The 22,554-nt window shown below is 39.2% G+C and overlaps 1 protein-coding gene across 1 annotated transcript in view; it reads left to right on the top strand.

Moving 5' to 3' along the window:
* The first annotated feature begins 1,807 nt into the window (after positions 1-1,807).
* Positions 1,808-22,554, top strand: part of gcgra (glucagon receptor a) — a 54,490-nt gene continuing 33,743 nt past the window's right edge. Inside the window, exon 1 of the mRNA XM_063471993.1 lies at positions 1,808-2,089. The gene's annotated coding sequence lies outside the window, so the exon portion shown is untranslated. The remainder of the gene's footprint in view (positions 2,090-22,554) is intronic.

Raw genomic sequence — 22,554 nt, 5'->3', positions numbered from 1 at the left:
ACCTCATCATAAAGTAACCTTTTAAAACCACCTTAAGCAGAAATAACTTGAAGTAATAGTCTTCTGTATGTTGGTAGGTTTTGGCCCACTGCTCTTTACAACATTGCTTCAGTTCATTGAGGTTTGTGGGGATTTGTTTATGCTCTCTTAAGGTCCCACCGCAGCATTTCAATGAGCCATTGCTGCTTCTTGATTCTTTTGTTTTTTTAGACTTTCTGTTTCTGCTGGTGATCTGGGTACCAATGCCTGTTGCATGACCCCATTTCAATCAGCTTTAACACTCACAGAGATGACATTTAACTCTAGAATACTTTGGTACTCAGAGGAGTTCATGGCCAACTCAGTGACTCCAAAGTGCCAAGGTCCTGTGGCTGCAAAACAAGCCTAAATCATCACTCCTCCACCCCCATGCTTGAGAGTTGGTATAAGGTGTTTGTGCTGATATGCTATTTGGTTTTCTCCCAATGCTTTATGGCCAGATATCGCCACTCCAGTCTTGTCTGACATTGTTTCAGAAGGCTTGTGGTTTTATCAGAGGCAGCTTTGCAAACTGATCCTTTTAAAGAGAAGAGGCTTTGGCTTGGCAATCTTTCCAGATAAACCAAACCTGTTCAGTCTTTTTTCTAACTTTACTATGATGACCTTCAACATCCAAAATACTAACTGAGGCCTATAAAGTCTCAGATGTATGTCTTGGGTGTTTTTATTTTTATTTTTAATTAAGTGCATTTAACTATCAGTACCTGGCTATTACTAAGGTTACACTTTTTTTTTCACATGACTGTATCTTCTTTTAGTGACATCGGTCTGCAGTGCTTTCAATGCAGTTCAGTTTTGATCGGCATTATTTCTCAACAGCAGATATCTCAAAGTGCATTACGCTGTAAGGCACACAAGGATTCCCTCAAAGCAAGTAGAAAGAAAATCCCTTTTAACAGGAACAAACCTTGGGCAGCACTAGGCTCCTCCCTGAGCAGCTGATGCAGCTCGGCCTGTATTTACTGGCTGAGGTACCCAAACATATATTTGAACGCAACTCACCTGGTCAGTAGATACAGTAAGAATAAAAGGATGCTGAAGTTTGTTCTTGTGGTCTCATGCCTAGTCTTTATACACTCCTGTAGTCTTTGGGTTTCAGTAGGGATGCATCCATAGACTGCAGATGATGTCTTTTTTTTGTGTGCCATTTTAGCCAATTTATGACACACACATACACGTATCTCCTGTGCAAAACTGAACAATAACTTGGAAAAAGATACTTCACTTCATTTTCTTTGTAGTTGCCATAATATTCACCAAATTCTGCAAAGTTTGTTACTTTTTTTTGGCATTGTTTAACTTTTACTGATGAGCATAGCATTGGACGGGTTTTAACTATAAGAAAAAAAAAAAGACTTGTTTTCACATTTTAGTCAGTATAAATGCAGACTTTGAACAAGCGCATGTCCTGAGAAGTCGTTAAAAATGTGAGACACTGGCTAAAGATGTGGGACAGTAAGGCAAAGAATAATTGCGTTATTTATTTATTTTTATATTTTAAAAGGCATATAAGGTTTGTATGTAGGCAGAATGAAGCTCAGTTCAAATGTTTGCAGCTACCAGCTGGATAAGACACGAGAACAAATCAGCCCTAATTAATGAAGAGCTCAGTGTCCAGTCCGAAATTCGAACAACCCTCGAAACCTAAAACGACACAGAAAAGCACTACAACACCCTGACCCAGTGTTTAAACGACCCCCCTCCCCACCCCTCGTCTCTTACGTCACACGGGTACAAGGAGCGCAAGTAAGCAGCTGTGCGCTCGCTCAGCCAACGGTGGCAAGTACACAGACAAAACCAAACCGTTCACTTTAATACATTTATTTAATATCTTTGTACTATTATTATTTTTTCCGTACTTTAAGAGTTTCGCTAAATCCCGAAAACGGTTCTCCCGACAGGGCAGACAACTTATCTGCGAGGCTATAATTTATTGTGAAAGTTGGATTAGAGCGGAGCCGCGTGAACTCACCGGGAATACGCGGCTCAGATGATGAGCAGCGGTGAAAGATCACATCTGCAGAATCGGCGGAATCCCGTGCTGTCAACGGTAATTTGCCTTGCATTTATTTTTGATTGAGTTTGGTTTAATTTGATATTTGATATTGACACAAGTGAGCTCGTTCACGTGAGCAGAATCTCATCATTCTGGCCATGTTGCAGGCTGTAGTGGACCTTAAAATATCTATTACCAAGAAGGGTTTTAATAAAACTCTATTATCAGTATTATTATTATTATTATTGGAATTGGAATTGCCGAAATGAAATGAAAGGATTTCTCTCTCTCTTTTTCTGCTGCATGTTTGGACACATTTACATTTCTGGAAACGTTTTTCTGGATTCCTCCAGTTGCATTTAGTGTCACTTATCACTAATGTTCAAAGGCCGTGTTATCTAAACTGTCTTTTATCTGGGATCTTGAGTCCCACATGTCAAAGACACGAGTGTTCTGTGGATAAATGGTTGTGCAAAAATACAGAAACGGTGTGTTGTATTTCGAAAAGTATCTGCTGGTGGCTCTGGTCTTACACAACAGCACATTGAAAAAATATTTAAATTATAGAAGTAATAACTGAAGGATGAATAAAGTTTTCTCCTGACTCCTTTACAACACGTGCAAATAGTATACTAAGCAAATCATTGTGGAAAAGCAGTGATCAATTTTTAAAAATCTCTTAATCTTAAAGTGGATTTAATTTGAAAGCACAGGCTTAATTTAGTGTTAAATGTGACTTTGTTGCTTTGCATTCTCCCGTAGCCTACAGCACTACTGTGTCCACTCAGTGTACGAATGGCAGTCGAGAGACCTTATCAGCTCAGCTAGACTAAACCTAGTCCACTTCAGACCAAAACAACGGACCACTCAGCCTAAAGTAGTCGCCCTCTTTGCGCAATTATTTGCAACTGTTTCAAAGAGAGTTACAAAATACATGTGAGGAACCTGAAGATTTTTAATTAACACCATATGCATGTGCGTAAATCTATTTGTTTGTTGTGTTTTGAAATTTCAAGCAGCAGCAAATTAACTCCCGCGACCCTATTCTGTATGCCTACGCATGCATCTAATAATGTACAGGCAGAATAATTACGGTTGTGTTTCTCTGTGTGCATAAAATACATAAGAATTTAATTGTTAGGGGAGTTAATTGTCCACAAGTGTTTCTGATCCTAATTAAACCTACTTGAGCAGCATCACATGAGAGAACATGTTGGTCCTCAGTCCCTTGTGCATTTTGCGTAGTGTGGTTAATAAATGTGCCCATTGTTAGGCAAACACCTCTTGCACATTACTAAACAAGCATATTCATTACTATCACAGCTGCTGCTGCTGCAGTAATGCATCAGAGAGGCATGCTCCTGTGTGTGCAGGTGCACTCTGTGAATGAGTGGTGCCCCGCTGGATGATGTATTTAGTCTTAATTTGCAAACATTAGTGGGTGGCACAGAAGTTTGGGTGCATACAGAATAAACATTACTGAGGTTTTGCGATACATAAAGTGAGCTTCTGCTCTGTAGGTGCAGCTACAATCAGTGTGGCAAACTTTCCACAGTCATGAGTTTCAGTATATCCACAGATAAAAATGCTGAATGATAATACAGGGATCACTGGATTTGTTACATAGATATATGACCTTCATATGCATGCAGTACATTGTGGTTTGGAACAACTTTCCAGCTACATGATTCAGACTGCGATCTTGCCTCAAGGGGCAGAGAGCGAAAGCTGGGAGTGCTTTCTGATCTTCTCACTGCCCTGAGTGCTGTTAGCTAGTACTGTACACCACTTTCAGCTGCAGGATCCCAAAGCTCTAACAGAAAAGAGTTCTTTAAGAAAAAGGTGAAAAAAGGATTTGTTGTTCTCGGTCACAGTTCACATAGAAAGGACGCACTGAAAGTCAAGTGGCTCCACTCACTATCACTGCTATATCTGCTCATTCAGTTTTGTTTGGTAACAAAAAGTATGATCTTAGTTGTGGGACTTTTTCCTTTCCTTTAAATGACTATACAGCAGGTGTTTTTCGTCAAAGTCTCTATGGTAAAGCAAGAATAAATGTGTGTTTGTCATGGAGTTAGTTTTGTGTCTTTATCTTGCAGTCAAGTAATGTAGGTTTTGTTGTTTTTCTTAAAAAACATTTGGCATGTTGAGATGAATATCATGGGAGGGACCTGTGGTAATAGATAAGACACAGCTCTACTGGTCAGTGTCAACTGGACAACATCCACAGTTAGTAATTGTGAGAGGGAGTCCATGAAATAGACAAAGGAGTGTAGTTGTCCTCTCCATGAGAATCAGCTCAACATCAATGGACTGAAATGTATTTAACGTTAATTTAGGAAATACATTTTTACAAAATTAAGTAAATTTGTAAAGGACATTTTCTTTTCCTCCAGGAAAAGAACGTATGTTTACGTATGTTTTAATTTCAAACCTCCTGTTTAGTTGCATTGAAGACACTTGAGTAAGGTCATTATATTGTGGTCAGTGTCGTCATCTAAGCAGCCAGAGATGAGCAATAACAGACAGTGCAGATAACTTACAAAAAATCCCTTTGTCAGATTTTACTTAATACCAGTGCAAAACATTAATATGTTTATGCATCAGCTGTCCAAAGTCACTTCACTTCATTTTGTTTTTTATTTTTTATATGAAAACACAATGGGAGCATCTGATAATTTACATTACACATAAGTGAATGAGTTTGACCCAGCAGGTGGTTTTTTTTAAAAACGCCGCAAAGAGATTCATTTACGGATAGACAACAATCAAAAATAGCCATGGTTTCCTAATTATGAGATGCCTTAACAAGACAAGGATGAGAGACACAACAAGAACAGAGGAATACAGCGTCCTTGGTAATTTCTTGCTGCTTAACTTTGTACTTTTCCCTTGGCTGTGGTTAAGATAATCGAGACGAGAGAGGGAGTAATAGAGAAGGCAGAGATAACGATAGAGAGTGTCTGGAGAGACAAAGGAAGAGAACGTGTGAGCGAACAAAGGAGACAGAACGAAGAAGGTGATCCGGAGAGCCTCAGCTGGATTAACGCTCGTGGAGGTGTGATAGACAGGTGTGAGTGTAAGAGTGTGAGTGTTTGTGTCAGCCCCATCAAGTGACCATGGATGTCCTGTGTGGCACGGCATCCTCCAATTCAATTGGACCCCTGCAATTGACCCAGGGGCTCTAAGAATAGCTTCCACTACAAAGAGCTGTCACTCTGGATTGTTAAAAGAGAAGTCCGCAATATCCATCTAGATATTGCTGCTAGGCTCCACTTAGTCCTGTGCCCCCTCCAGCTCATAACAGCTTGACCGCAAAACACACATACAATGTGAACACACTCATACCTGCATGAGCAAACACAAAAATTCTCGGGAGATCGAACTGTACGTGATATTTCATCGTCTCTATCCTCAGGCCAGTCCATGCAATTAAAGAAGAAAGAAAAAGGAGTAAAAGGCATTTCTCCCATGGATCTGTGCATCATATTGGGGATTAAGGAAGTCAATTATTGTTATAGTGTAGTCAGAGAGCATGTGAAAAGAAAGAAAAAGAAAAAAAATACAAAAGCCTTAGTTTTTTTTTTTTTAGACTGACTACATTATTAATATTTTTACCTGCAGCATATTTACTTCATGACTACATCAGAAAAAGGCAAATTCTATTACACAGAGGCACACAAACAAATTTCATGACTCATTTGGACATAAAAAAATTACTGAAATCTCTGTGAAGTGCATGCATAAATACAATTGTATACATTATGTGCTCTCTTTCTGTCTCTCCAGCTCAGTCAACAGCAATAGGTGAAAATGTTTTGCACCGCAAATCTATTATTCATGTTGGCACAAAAGTAATGAACCGAAAAGCTGCTGTTGCACTATCACAAATTTGACATTGCTGGGTTTTTTTTGTCTAACAAATAGAAAAGAAGTGCAGAGTGTTCCTGTCAGAGTGCATCTTTTTAAGAAGACAACTGAAACGGGCAAATTACTGTTGTCCTAACCCGAACCCTCAATTTGCTAGCTAGGAAAATGTAAAAACAACAACAGGAAAAATCTAAATTGCAATTGCTGTAACGTACTGTGGCCGCTGGGTGCTAAGTCTGTGGCGCCATCTGAAGAGGCCATGGTTGGGGATCAAACCACTAGCCCTGTGGTTAGGGGACAATGCTCCTACGTGTGAGTCAAAGTAACCAAGAGAGTGTAAAATAGCAATTGAAAAGCTTAAAATGCATTGTGACTATGCAAAAATCCAGTAAAGTGGGGTGATTGTTGCTGAAAGGCAAGCAGAGATGATACTCACCCTCCCATGTTCCCCATCAGTGTTGTATGGGTAATATTACTATTGCGAATATTAAAGGTTGAGCTCACACAGTACCTTCATATTGTGTACTATCATATGTTTGTAGTGTGGCTTGCTCTAAAAGAAAAACATTTCTTAATCTGATTAGAAAAACAGCCCTACACCTTAATGGAAAAAAAGAAATTTAGTATAATAAACGCAAACTGAATTGAAGCTTTAGTACTGTGTGACATGGTTAATATTTTTTAAGAAATGAGGGAGAAAAAGCAAATCAACTCATTAAACTTGCATCCAGCCAACCAAGTGATTATTCAGACTATGTCCCAATCGGAGAAACACGGAGGCCAATTATCAATTAACTGATATGTACTAGAACTAAAATATAACAAAGACTTTAGGCTCTACTAATATACATATGTAAAACCATACTTACACAAACTTAAAACCTTGGGACATTCCAGAGATCACAGTACCCTCTTCATTATGTGAATTTTCTTTATAAAGGTTTTCCTGGCTAAAACTAATCTGCTGAAATGAAAAATCACAGTAATATCCTCACTTACTTCCTAACGCTCCTTCTGCGGTAACATGCAGATTGCAACTGATCTTAGAGCAGTGAAATGTAATTAACATACAGCGCATGCAATACTGATGAAGTGCAAAGAAGCACAAAAAAGCTCCTGGCCTCTTAGCTTCCAGGACACACCCTTGAAAATGACAGCAGCTACAGACTCCAGTGGCTCAGAGTCAAGCTAGCCTCCAGAGACAGTAGCCAAGTGTGGCCACAAGATGGCAGCAATTTATAGTTTGTATGCAAGCATGCAATGTCAGTCACTTTACAGGACAGAGCGCTGTTTGAAATGCTTTATTTAAACACATACAAAATTACCTTGGCTTGAATTACTGTCAGACAGAGTTGGTTTCTAAATAAATCTATTAATAAATCTGTTTTTGTTTCTTTTCATTTTGATGAAAACGTGAGGAGGCAGTCACCTATAACTTTATTTATTCAGTTTATTGCAGTCAGGTGGCGCGTATTGTTCTTTTGACCGTAATCATAGTGTGTAACAGTGTGTAACCATAGTTAGTGTAACCATAGCGCAAATTTGGTTAGGCTACACAACCGCGTGAATTGTGATGTTCTATGCGGATAAAAGAGTGCAGCTAGCACTTAGTGGAAAAGTCAAAGGTAAATGTGCGGACATTGTCATTTTTTTAACCGCAAATTGACACGTGTCGGTTAGGTTAGCCACTACACACACACATCCATGGTCACAAGTGCGCACACCCGATCTTTATTTACACAATTAAACAGGAAAAATTAGAACCAATCCCTTTTTGTTAGCAGCAGGAAACATCTACTGCTTATTGAATATACATCGATGTCCATGTAGCTCCGAGGCACAGTTTAATGGTTGACTTTGCTGTTCCAACTTTCAGGTGCGCACTGGGTTAAACTGATAAGAGGTTATTAAATCTTCCCAAGTACACCCAGCAGTGTGTCAATAGCAGAGCGCCATCTCAGTTCCTTTATGAAACCTCTCCAACACCTGTAGGAAAAAAAAAATTAATTTCTTATTTGCTTTTAAAGAGCAATAAACTGATATATATAGCAACAGAAAAGGACCTACCCGGTGGTTGCCTTACATCTTCCCTCATTTTTAGCCTTTTTTGTTATGGCTAAAAAAAACCCAACCTAGCGCCTACTCTGGATGCTCATTACTGCCTTTTATGTTTACTCCACACAACGCACAGTGCAGGCTAGACTGTGCTCTTGTTTCTTTGCCAGTATGTGCACACTTAATGTCTTGGCTGGAAACTATTTCCCTTGATGCCCATCTGGGCCGTGTCCCGATGTTGCTCTCTGGTCTCTTGGTAGCGTCTGCTGCCTTTTCCTGCATGTTCTCTGCTCCGTACCCACACCAGAATCAGATATGAAGTGCAGCACATTCCATCACTTACTGTGGCCCGTGTGACAGGCAGCATTGTACCTTCCTGCCCTTGTGAACAAAAGACAATCAATCTTACATGCCCAAAGAGTCCACTCATGGTGCACAGACTGAATTGTTTCTGCAGTGTCGGCCAAAAGCGATCAGAGCTTTTGCGGTTGCCAAGAAAACAGCCAAATAGTGGTTTTCAAATTTGTTTAATATACAATTGCGCTATAGAATGTGCCTTACAGCCTCAGTCAGAAATCATTGCATCATTGTTTTTTCCATTTTCACACACGCTGAACATAAGAAACCTATTATAATGGAGTAAATAAAGCAAAACCAGAAATGCGGTGCTCAGAAACCAAATGCATCATTTCATTCTTGGTTCTCTAAGAGCTTTGCTATTTCAGCTTCACAGCACGAATATTTACCACATTCCTTTTGGATATCAGCCATGCACTGAGACTCGTAAATTATATCCTTCCTTTCTTCATTCCGTCAGTTTAAGAAAGTCCCATGGAATAGTTTGAGGATTTATTTTCCCAGTGCATGATCCTGTTAAGGGAAGTTGAGAAGCGTTATGCACCCTTTTCAGTCAGTACTTGTTTAGTGTCATAAGAAGAACAATTGTTGTGAAATTAAATTTGTTACATGAGTGCACTTTTTTAATCTTTCATTCATACATTTGAAAGGTTGGTGGAAGGTTTTAATGCTGTGGTGTCTGAAGCACACTGGACATCCCTCCATTCATAAAAAGTTTTAACCATTGAGAGACGTATCTTATAAAGTTTGCATTTGTTTTCTTTTTTCTTTGTGATTTTTTTTTGTTTGTTTTGAAACTCAATTTAGGCTTAAAAGCTAGAGAGTGAGCCCTACTTAGTAAAGCTTTCTGATGGTCGGATTTTAAAAAAACGTCACTGTGATTGCTTTTTTTTGCTAGCGGATTGCCACAGTAACCTGTAGCTAGTAAGGAAGATGGCAACTGGTTTATCCAACTAACTATTGCTCAGAGCGGTAGTTCATGTGACTCAAAAGGGAAATAGACAATGTTTGGACTGAACAACAACTGAACCAACACATTTAAAAACAACAGTGAACAGCTGCACAGTTCATTTTCACTACTGCTTAGTGAACAATTGGCAAGTATTTGCAGACAAGTTGGCAAACTGCAGCCAAAGCAATCCCAAAGATGTTTTCAGTCGAGCACTGTATACCTCTTTGTGACCAGTTTCACCTAGCAACAGCAACCATGTCCAGAAACCACTGAACAATCAGTTGTAGAATATACATTTTTCCCTAGCAACTTCTAGTTGCTAGGGAAAAATGTCACTGACTGGTCTCTAGGTGTGACTGGGGCTTTAGCAGTCATAGTGCCAATCACAACAACAGTTGCTTCAATGCACTTAAATCACAATACATAAATTGTTGTGATGACGATATATAAACAGACTGTGAAAACTCCAAGTTACATGGTGAAACCTGGTTCAAATCAAAGATAGGACAAAAACAACAAGTCCATTCATCATGATTCTTTGATTATTCAATTCCATTCCAATTCATGATTTGATAAGCTTTACTAAATCCAAGCTGTAATTGGGTAAAAGGCACACCCTGGACATGTTGGAGAGAGACAGAATCATCTATGCTCATAATTCACATGTTTAGAATCACCGCTCTTTGGAGGGTGGGAGGAAGATGGTGTACCAAGAGAGAACAGGCAAACTCTGAAAGGCCCTGGCTATCCTGTAGATTTGAACCCATGACCTTCTTATTGTCACTGAATCACCATGCTGTTGTTTTTAAAAAAAAAAGAAAAAAAAGTGAAATACAAAATGTTGGCATCCAGATTCCTGTGTGGCCCCTATAACACCGTCGTCTATTTTACATGTTTTTTTTAAAATAAATCTCTGTCATGGTTAGTTAAGACAACTCCGCAATAACAGGAGGACAGAGATTGAAGAGAATGAAAACAGAAAGCAAAAAAAAAAGAAGAAGAAGAATGACAACAGCAGGTTACCAATGACAGGAGAACGCAGTGATAGATACTGTTATTTTTCAGAAGCTGCTGGCTTCACAGAGATAGCACAGAGGTAACACTCCCGATTTTAAGAGCGCCATAGCCTGCGTATAAGTATGAGGTGTGGCACGGGGTCAAGATAAAAGTTTTGCAGCCAGGAGACCGTGTTGGCCTCTGTTTTTTGTTTTGTTTTACTTTGATTTCGCTCGCTCAGTTCAGTGATCAGTTTTGTTTTTGCTCACTGGTTGGGTTTAGGAAAAGGTTGCGGTGCTGAAATATGAAGAGTAGCCAATGAATCAAGAATCCCTGCTCAAGAGTACATATGTAATCCATTAGGAGTGAGACGCGGTGCATCATGGACACGTCTCAGATGCAACTGTGTTTTTTTACAAAACACCCATATTCAATACCCCAAAAATGAAAGCAGACCGGTATTGCTCTATTATTTATCATTTTAGGAAGAAAGATAAAAGAGGTACTGAATGACAGACTGCATTGCACTGGTATTGCTTTACTTGGCATCATCTAAGAATGCACCAAGCCATGTGACTCTTTTGTCTTTCTCTTTGTATTTCCTATATTAACCTGTTATGGCCTAAATGAAAAATACGTTTTTCAAAGTCACATATATTTGCCTGTCACCCACAATGATTTTATAAAGTGAGTAGCTGCATATGTATGGGAGTAAGAGTGTCTTTGATATTTGAGCCCAGCAGATGTGAAACAGTAATATTTCAGCACTCTTTGTCATATGTTAATACTTAGACTAAATTCTGAGGGTCTCTTGTAAATCGTGCTTTACAGAAAAAACAAAAAAACTGCTCATTAAGTGTAATCAGTGTTGTAGATGGACTGGGATATGTAGCCTCACAGGCTGAAGGTCATGATTGGAATTATCTCTCAGATAAGTCATGACAAAAGTCAGTGGGTTGTGATGATGGAGACATATCACTCGTGCTCTCTCTCTCCAAGATGAATCACCCAGTCAGACTCATATGATTATACACTAATGACCGACCTACACGCATCAGTTTGCTGAACGGGCCATGTGCTTGTAGCCTTTCAGCCGGGCCACTATGGGTCAAGTTGTGGATCAAAATTTGAGGTGACAGATACGTTCACGTCTCAGTGGGGGGGGTGACAGCATGAAGCTAATTCCTCCTCGGTGCACGCCGAAACATTTCCATACAAAGTACAGACTTGAGCGTTTATCAGAGAGGAATCAATACCTGCATAGGAGCAGCAAAGGATTTAAAAAAGATCAAAGAACACAGGAACGCTTTCACTTTTGTAAACTTTGAAGCAGGTAGTGGTATCGAGCAATTTTCCATTTGTTCAGATCCACATTGGTTGGGTGCTAAAAATACCCCCTGCTCCCTTGTTGTATGTATATGGGTTGAGGGTCAAATATAGATCCTTTTGCTCCCCAACACAGCCTATTATCACAGTAGAGAGCACAAACAAATGTTGCTTTATCTCAGTGACTGCTCAGCTGGAAACTGTTGCAACCGTGCTTTTGCTGTGGGCTTTGGGTCACACATCAGGACAACTTTTCTCCATCAACAGACAAATAATCTCTGAATTCTCATTCACTCATCATTTCATAATGAAATGTTTTGTTGTTGTTTTTTTAAATGCCCCTACTCCAATTTACGTATTTTTTGAAGGTTTGGCAAATTTTAAATTGCTTCCGTCCTGCTGTTTCTGCAAATCTAATCCTCGCTGAGTATATAAAACAACAATAATCTTTGTTTGAAGGCCCAAGACGTCGCAGAAGAAAAGCAAACACTTTGAATAGAGTTGTGCATGCACTTGTCATGTTAAATCAACATAGTTTACTCAAAGTGAGGTCTTCATGCAAAGAGCATGGCGCAGAAAATGCTTCAGGTTACAGAAAGTAATCAGAAAAGTGCAGCGATTGGCTGCCTCCTCCACATAGTGAGGCCCTGTAAGTCACAAGGTAAACAACAGCTAAAGTACAGAGGATTAGACAAAATGAAAGCAGATTGCTGCGTGGTCAAAAAATGTTCTACATTTTAAGGATTCAAATAAATAGAAAATTTCTGGTCATGTCCATGAGAATCTGGAAAATTTGTTTCAGTGTTTTCTTGTTTTAATTAAAAAAAAGATGAAAGAAGGTTTTCATAAGATGTTTTTCATGTGGTCTTATTTCTGACGTTAAATGTTTGGCTGTACAACTGTTCAGATGCACAGTTTGTTAATGGGTTTCCCATCGAATAGAGCCCAAGTATCACGTCAAAGTGCATAACTGAACCCCTGAATCCAGTGTTGGTTATAAGTCGGTATCGCGTTAAATCTTGTGTACCCAAGAAAATTGGGTTTCCTCCAACAATCTGTATTGGAAACCAATGGCGTAGAGGCCTTCCTCTTAGTGTTCTTCTATTTTGTCAATGGCTCTGGTGACGTGACTAAGGGGACAAAAGTAAACTTTACTGCCTAACTCACCTTTTCCACCTTTTGAAACCAAAAGAGGTAAACTGATGTTTGACGGAGCAATCTTAACCATCTGTTGCTGTGCTGAAAACACAGTGGAATTTAACCATACAATAAGAGACGAGAACCAACATCCAGCGGATACTATGTTATGTTGTATTCAAGCAGTAAAATCATCCCTTATGAGCCGGAATCTGCTCAGAACAACAGGTTTCAGTCTCAGGCTTCTGTAGAGCATCTTTATACTAGGGCTGGGCCATATCATACCGTTCACGGTAATACCGGTATAATGTTGGGCAACGATAAGAAAATGAAATATCGCGATAGAATTTGGGTAAAACGTGCATGCGCAGTGCCTTTGTTTTCATACGCACATGGCAGAAAAAGCATGGCGGCGACGGAGAATGAGAAGGGCGAAAGCGGATCGTTGAATGAAACAGATGAACCAGAATTGGTTTGTAAAAATGCTGCAACTTCAGTGGTGTGGAACTGGTTTAGCTTTCGTCCATCAGATACACAACAAAGCACTATTTTTGGTAGAGCATGCTAGCAGGCTGTCGTTATTACCATGTTGTTTGGAAAATACGGCACACTTAAAATCAATCCTTTGATTTTTCCTAAAATCAACAGTGTCCCTTATAATCCCGTGTGCCTTATGTATGAATTCTGGTTGTGTTTACTGACTTTTGAATTTTGAGTTTTACTGACCTCGAAACGATTTTATGTGGTACACGGCGCTCGAAAATCTGTCAAATGTTTTAGTACGACTTTGCTAAGCTACGAACCCGCACCACTTGATGGATTGTCGCAGCATTACGGCTATCGTTGGCAGGAGCCTCGCGGAGTGATACCTACTGTGCTTCAACATAATATTACCGTATTGTGTGTGTATAACCTCTTTTTAAGTTTTGTGGATATATTATACATGGTTATGCTGAGGATATGTCGGCCAGTTTCCACTGAAAATGCCTTTTGGTTAAACTGTCAGCAAGGAATTTGCATTTGCACTATTAAATTTTTATATAACTTTAATGCACATAAAAAACAGCTGCTTGTTTAAGTGAAAATACATTGATGGGTTTTTTTTGCACTAATAAAGTTGTGGAGTTGTAAAGTATTTTGTCTAGTGTCAATTATATCGTCAGTTACATCGTTATCGCAAATTTTCAAATGTATATCATGATAAATATTTTTGGTCATATCGCCCTGCTCTACTTTATACAATTTTGATTTTTACTGATTTGAATGAATTAGAATATGGATATTGTTTTGTATATACATACAAACAGTTCAATATGAGGTCTGGCCTCATCTGATGTGATGAAGTCACCTGTGTGTGCATAGATTGCTCAAGCTTCTGGATCTGTTGTTGACAAATTGCTCTCCCTATTTCTGGATGAGTACAGTCTGCAGCTGTGCAATGGTTGCTGGTTGTGGCTGCCTCTAATGAAACCGCTGACCCAGCGTGTCCCACGTTCAGTAAGGCGGCATGTCAGAACTAGATTTTTTTCCAAGGAAGTATCTCCTCATCCAGAGAGATTAGCACTACTACATTGTCCACATTGCACTACTATATTATACAGCTTCAGGCTGGATGTGCTTTACTTGTGCCACAAAAATGGCACAAGTACCAGCTTGAGCAGCTCATCTCAGTTTCTCTCAGATTTACACCAAGAACAATGAGACTAGAGAGCCTCCAGGGACAGTTTTGGACATATAGCAGGATCCAGCACGCCGATAGCTCAACCTTGGTCATCTTTACTCAGTCGTGGCACTAATGATCACTGATGGTCAAGTTACTTGAAAAAAGTAATTATTAACTAATTACTGATTACTTCTCCAAAAAGTAATCCCATTACTTTACTGATTACTTATTTCCAAAAGTAATAAGTTACCTAGTTACTTTTTAAAAATATGACACACAACCTGAATAAGTAATAAAGCAATAGACCTTTCAGTCCCCCCAAAAAATTAAATTTATGTATGCTGTATGCATTTTGTTCATTCCTAAGTTGTGAGTCTACACAACAGCCAAAATAGTCTTTAGTTATTAACATTTGAAATGATGAAGGCACTTGAAAAGTAACACAAAATTATCTGCCTTTCCAGAAAAACAAAAACTTTTCAGAAGTACTTAAGGTTTTGTGAGAGTACAAGACCCTGTTCAGTCTTTCTCTCCCATGCTTCTAGACTTCGGATTGGCCAACCTATCGTTTTTAGCATTTACATGTGGATGGAGACATTTTTTAAAACTGCATGTGTGGACGGGATTTAAAAAAAACCCCAACAAAAAACGGAAAATTCTTTCAAAAATACCTGTGTACGTGTGGACATAGCCTGAGTCCTGTCATTCTTAAATCTATTTTCACCTGTTTAGCAGGAGTGGAACAGGCGGAGGTTTGCCCAGTGCCGCAGCGGTCATGACAGCGGTAGGATCCCGGGGTTTCTCCGTGAATTTCATATTCCCGAGGCAGCGTGCTAGGTACTTGCTCAGAAATTTAGGGGTTTTTTTCGCTGTAAAAAGAAGTTTTCTTCCCACGCAGTGTACAGCAGACGCTAATGTTTTTGTCACTTTTTACAGAAGCAAACTCAAAGGTCAGTACTTCCACGATTTAAATGCTGCACAATCGTACTCTCTCCTTCACTCTATATATTATCCATTGTTGATCTGCACACGTCTGTTACCACGAATGTCGCACGCCCTTACGTCATTGTCATGAGACACTCTCACAAACAAAATCACGGTTTAGTAACGCAGTAATGCCACGTGCTTACGGGAAAGTAACAGTAACAGTAACAAATTTTCTTAAATTAAGGATTTAATATTAATTTAAATTAATTCAAATTAAGATCTCAGGTTTTATGTGTAGTTGAACATCTTTACACTGACAGAAAGGCTACAGTTTAGTGCTATAAAAATCAAATTGAATTGGTCCGGGCCACTTAGCATCAAAGTGGGCTGTGTGTGGCCCACACTGCAAGAAGAGTTTGACATCCCTGATTTAGTATTATCCTGTTTCCTGTCATGAAATTGTTGACCTCACAAGCCCCCAGACAAAAGAACCAGTTGTCTTTATTGAGCTGTCTGTGCACAATATTAAGGGAAGCTAATATGCTCGAGGAGTTGAGAATATTATCAGTTTTCTCATCTATCTCCCTACTTAGAACTCTGACTTTAATACAGAACATACGCCCCAACTTTTTGCCTTGAATGGTTTTTCTTATGCTATTAGCCAACAAATTTATAACTTCTCTGGCATTAGTTATTGGGTGTGTCTGATGAACTCTAACAGGACATGCGTCTTACAGCTTACACATAAACCAAATGTCACTGCCGCAGTGCTGCTTGTCGTTAGTGCTGTAATTGGTAAACGGTTTGGAATGAGTATGTAAATTAAGGGATTTGAATTGGAGACAATTTGAGACTAATGTCTCCCAGAGGAATATTTTTGTCTATGCTACCTTACCATGAATGAAGTCTTTCTCTTTGGTTTTCAGTGGCGAGGATTGTTAGTTGGAGTTGAAAAACAACATGCCCTCCTCCTTCACCGAAGAGACCGCTGAAGTCAGTGTGTCTTTGACGGGAAGTTGGACGTGGGCCTCTGTGTTTTGTGTACACAGTGAGGGAGACATTGACCTCTCTTCATATGTAGCACTCAGACATGCACAACATGCAGCTGTCTGTTATAGGTATAAACACAAATTTCTGGTGCTAGTTTTACTGATTCATTTAAAAAAACATACAGAGCAAAATAACTTCTGCAGTCTTCACTGACATATGCTACGCTGTCTTGCAATGGTGATGTTTATGCGAACAGTAAGGCTGTGTGACAGGATCATTGCAATACTAAACAGATGTTAATGTCATAGCTGGCTTCAAACTGGCTATGACAGTAATGTTACATCCAATTTTTTTTTCTCTGTGGAAAAAAATCAAATACTGCCATTTTGTCAGAAGCCAGTGATGCTGCAGGCGTAGGCACAAGATGTCCTTTGATGCCTTGATGCACTGGTTATCAAAACTGGGTGACTATGAAGTGATGGTTCAGTTTGGAAAACTTTATATTGGGAGGCATAAGGGCTGAAGAAATAAATTCATAAATGCAGAAGTTTTATTTGTATCATTTTTGCTAAAGGCTGCATCGTTTATATGATTTATCGCTCACAATTTGTTTGTTTTAAACAAACAAATCATAAGGAGGTTTGGGTTAAAGAAACTCTGCTGAGGCAGAGGTTTCAACAGGGTTAGGGTCACTGGTGAATATAAACTGACTGTAAGTGTGAATGTGACTGTGAGTGTCATGTGACAGACTGGCTACTTGTCCAGGGTATACCCTGCCTTTACCCTGTGACAGCTGGGAACCCCCGGGCAACCCTAAGTTGTATAAGCAGAAGATGGATGGATAAATAGATTGATTGATATTAGTAATAGCAATACCTTTAGTAATTGGATTGTCTTCTCACTTAAAAAAACAAAAACGAAGTCTGCTGTGTGTTTGTCCCATGACTCACTGATCCCGTTGCTCTTGTGGTCATCCTTGATATCATTTAGCTGCTTTCCCACAGTTATATTCAAATTCAACTATCTTGGACTGCAGTTTTTGTCAGTAGGCCTTCTTCTGCTCTGGAGATGTGCTGCAAATTTGGTGGACACTAACCAGAACCTAGGGGCAAGTGGAGAATTTCTGCAGTTAAACAGCCTGTCATTGCTAGCTGCAGTCCATGACTAAGATAGACACTCACATGAGAAGCAGCTGATTCGATCTCTCAGTTTTTCATTTGCTACAAATTATTTTGCAAATGAAAGTCGAGCAAAGCAGAAACTTATGAATGGTATTATTTAATTGTTTAAATATATGCGTGCACCCCATTTGCAACATATGCACAGTATGGAGTTATGCTTCTTAACAAGTGGCTTGTACAATGTGCTGTCAACCAGAAATCTGAAGTGCTAGTGGCTGTTCCAAATAGCCACATTAATATAAAGGATAACAAAGTCATTTTCCCCAATTTCTTTTTTGTTTACATTTCACATGACTACTTACAGCATGAGGAGGCTGTTTTTTTTTGCAAATGCATACTGTTGCCTGCAAGATTTTCCACCAGTGTAACTCTTTATGAATAGCAGTGTAGGCAAACTATCAACTGTCTCATTACATTTATATGCTGCAGAAGTGAGCAAAGTCAGGGTATCTGTTTTCCTTCCTTAACCCCCCCCAAGCTATGCGTAGCTGACCTAGTCGCTAGTTTCTTTTTTCCATGTGATGATTCATACCTCGGGTGTGCAGTTCTCTCCTGTCAAAGCTCATCTTCTTTAAAGGGTTATCATTAATTAAGCTCGCTGTCGTCTTCCAGACATGTTGTCATAAACTAAACACATCAAATATTCAGTACAGAATAACAAGCTGCTTTTCTGGAGTATTATTTATGTTCTCCAAAGGCCTGCACCATACTACTGAAAGTCTTCTGGAAGCTCAAGACGTCTTTGCATTACATCCATCACCAGACAACCAGCACAACAAATCTTAAATGCAAATGTTGCAGCAGGTCAAACCTCTTAACAGAATTACTACAGTTTGCACTTTGGGTAGAGAAGGTTGACAACGCACAAGGATAAAATCTTAAAATATTCATTTCTAAAGTACTTGGGAATGTTTAAAATTAGGTATTGAAACTCAATGTACACTAAAATGCAAAATAAATGGAAATGAAGTCCAGAGGAGCTAGGCTGACTATGGTGACTGGCTAAAATGTGGAAGGATCTCTTTGCAACTCATCAGCATCCAATTCACAGAGGCTCAAACATGAATCCCAGTCAAATCTAAATGTTGTTCAAGATGAAGGCCTTTACACCACGCGTGTAAAATCCATGCAGATATTTTAAATTCACATATTTTAATCAAGAATGATTTTACTAGATGAATTTGTGGCATTTATTCTTTTAAACCAAGCTCAAACTGATCTGACCAAACAGACCGCTTCACTTGGCAACAAGTGCACTGGAGCTCAAACACATACCAGTTCTGAATATACAAATAGTAGAAAAATAAAATTTTGTTACAGACACACAGCTAGATGCTGCTCCAGGTCAATAGCTCTCTGCCTCCTCAGATGTGGCCCCAACTCTGCCAACGACCGCTCGCGGCTTCAGCTCCTGGATCAAACCATGAAATTCTCCCTGCTGCTGCCTTCTTGTGACAACTGGATGACCCCAGAATCTCTGCTTGGTCCTTTTCTTGTTTAGAATCATCAGGACCATCTCATCATCGATTGATTTTGACTTCATTTTTTCCACTGTGTGCTTTTTGAAGACAAAGTTTCCACAAAAACACACCGCTTACAATGTTACATGACACGTTTGCATCTGAAAAACCTTCGTGTCCCTTTTTGCAGCGTGCTCAGTATGTTATGGCCTTTACAGTAGGGAAAATGACCTCGGCTTCACTTTCTCTGAAACTCCTTACTAGAAACTGGAGTTTCAATAACAAGCCATTTTGCTTCATGAGGTTTATCGTAAAGAGCCGTTCTTTTTTATCTTCTTATCATAGGTTACACAATAGGTTGTACCATAGCTTGAAAATAAGCCAATATGTCTCCTCGACTTCATGACGATGTCTTTTTTTGACTCCTTGACCATAACTGCTTGCAGTCTGTTTTTAGAAAAGGCCAACTGATTGCCTTATCATCCCCGTTCACCACAATAGATGCTGTGCAGGCCTCTAATGCAGTATCAGACAGTGAGTGCAGCTTATTACCGCACAAGTTAAGATGAATCATCTCACCGTTTCCTCTGCACAAAAATACAAGCAAGCCCAAGAGTGACACTTGTAATTCAAGCTCCCTCACTTGTAATCCCACTTATCTTTGTGCACCCTCTTCTGATATGGCACATTATCATCGCTGCAGGGTGTAGCCTTCCTGCAGAGGAGATGTGAAACAGATACTTTTATCTACAGCACGTAGAGTATTTTCCATTTTCCAGTGTAATCCCGTCCCCTGTGTTTGTCATTACACATTTTTTGTAGTGTAGGATTATTTAAGGTCACTCCTGAGTCCTTTAAGATGAATGACGTAGTTGTTGAGGAAATTTAAAAACAGGCTAACTATAGAGACTACACAAAGGTCACTGGGTTGGATGAGAGTCAGTGCAGGGCACTAACAGGAATAGAAGTATGAGAAAGAAGTGTTAGTGCGTGTGTGCTCATCTCTTTTACTGCTTAATTAGTCTCTGTTTGCCGATTACGTTACCTGTATTACACAGCTCCTACACACTTCTAACAGGCTTGTTTGTGAAGGCTGAGATAACCACGGCTGTGACGCAACCGTGCTACAGTGTACAGACATATTGAGCTCCATCCAAAGTTTGTTTGGCTTTCTTTTTCCAATAAAAAGAGACAGTCAAGGATTTAAATGTGGTTAATGTTTGATTTGAACTGCAAATGCCACACAGATGTTTTTGCTTACTTGGTTTTTCTACTTAAATCAATACTTTTTTAAAATGTTCATTGAATAAATGTTTCCAAGTAGAACTGAATTATTTGATAAAAATATATTCAGCTGTATAAATGAGTAATTTAAGCTTGACAAGTCATCTGTGAGAGTAAATTAGCCAAGTTAAGTCACTTTATTTATATAAGACATTTAAAATCATCAAAGGAAGGATACTTATATAATTTAAGAACAACACATAATATAATTATTAACTAAAAGGGTGGTAAATAACCATGCTATAATGGTATGTGCGTATGTTGTATGTTTCTTATCTCCACCTAGATGGTAGTCTAAGTGCCAACATTCATAGGGTGTACAAAATATTCTATACAAATCCCACAGTCATATATATTTGTACTTTTTACGAGCCTTCGTAAGGCCATCTTATGACTGCGTTCACCGCGTACATGTTTGAAGTTTCATGTGAGCATGCTACATTGTTTTAGTTTGTGCATGCTCTGTGTTTGTTATGCTAAGTATTTTAACAGTCAGCTCAAATTTTATCAAAATAAGCTGCCATAAATATGCTTAAAGGCTAGAAAATAATGCAGCAAAGCAGATGACAGCAATGTGGAGATAAGAAAACTACGTTCAGGTGAGCATCATTACTTTATGAAGCAACCCATTGGGTGTGAAATTCTCTACATCTATGATTTATCATTAAAATCAGTATTGTTCTGGTAACTTTACCAGTGTATAGATCTTGAGCTAATGCCAAAGCAAAGACGCGCACATAGCTAGTAATAGTAAAAAAGTAAAAAAAATAAAAGCGATAAAAGAGCACTCGGGAAAATGACGCTAAGAAACTGTTGACTAAGAGGTATGTTTTTAGTTAGAGTGCTGTTAGTGAGATAGATGACCTAATCTGAGACATTTCCAAAGTTTGCCCAGCCAGCTGTACAAGCCAATCAGGAAATTCGAAATTACTAGAAGCTGCTGATCAATGATCAAGTGAGCGGTGTGGGACACAGGATTATAAAGAAGGATTATAAGTCTGGCAGGAGCACATATAATGAACTGCAGGAATTCAGTCTAGTTATAATAAAAGCACGACAATCTTTCTCTGGGTCACTGATAGAAAGAAAGGGTTTAACTTTAATTAAAAATCTCAATTAAAAAATTAACCAAAATTATCTTATGCTCATCTAAATATTAATTTTAATGGAATAACAATGATAATCCATCAGATTCACCTATCTCCTAATGACAGGGCAGTAATACTCACACAGTCTGCATTTTTGCAGCGTTTCTTTCCTTGCTTTGTAAATGAAAGCTGTAGGCTTTAATACTAAACTGCAGTTTAAATCAGCTGCTCTGCTGCCAGCACATCTATTTGCTGCCAACTCCACCCCCTCAATATGAACGCAATTGTAACTGAATTATGAAACCCTGGGTTAACTAATCGAGATGGCGATCACATCTGTGTGAAGCCAGCTTCATAGGCCCCTGCTCCACCCCCCTCAGCCACAGACATCATCACGTTGGCTTCTGGGAACATCTGATTGATTTTTTTTTTATCGTTAAAATGACGTCCTCAGCAGTTCTAGCTATAGCTGGTAGAGATTTTTTTCTTTTTATCCCACAAATCTCAAAATTTATGATGATTAAACCTGTTTCAGGAAAAGTTTTGAAATATGAGATGATAGGCTTTAAATTCAATAGAGTTTCATAATTTTTTTTTAAATACCAAAGGGTCAAAGTGGCTCCCTTGGTTGTAGTGTTAAAGTAATTACCAGCTAGATGGAGACCTGGTCCTAATAGCGTACATATTAATGTGAGACAAATGACCTATTGCAGCATAGCGACCCCCCGATGACATGCAGAGCCTGTTGGAGGCCCTGGATTTATTCTTAAGTTCGTGACCTACATTACATCAACAGCTACTTAGTGCTTTCCTTGCAGTTCGCCTGATGCGCGCTTGCTCGCTGCGTGACACACTCTTGTTTCCCCTGCTCCATATTTTCTCATGGGTGCAGCATATTTGTCAGTGATGAGACACAGGGCATGGTTTTTACAGTCTATAGCATACATCTCCATTGTACAGACATGTGGGGAATAATAATGCTGTAGGGGATTTTGTAGATGACAGAATGACAAATTGTCTATACTCATGGCTCAGCTGTCTGTGTGTTGTTTCTGCATATTAGTCTGTGTTCATAGAGAATTTGTTTGTGTCATTAATTCATTCATAAGCGGGGATCAGTCGCAGTTAGTGAACCGTAGACTGTCGTGGGAGAACAAGTGACATTTGATGCCTGTTTAAGATGTCGCTGAAGCTCTGGAGAGAACAAACGCTGCCTTACATGCCTGACGGTGT

Source organism: Pelmatolapia mariae, linkage group LG4 (genome assembly GCF_036321145.2).
Source record: "Pelmatolapia mariae isolate MD_Pm_ZW linkage group LG4, Pm_UMD_F_2, whole genome shotgun sequence".
NCBI lineage: Eukaryota > Metazoa > Chordata > Actinopteri > Cichliformes > Cichlidae > Pelmatolapia > Pelmatolapia mariae.
Note: the sequence above shows the minus strand (reverse complement) of the source record. Positions and strands in the feature narration are given on the sequence as shown.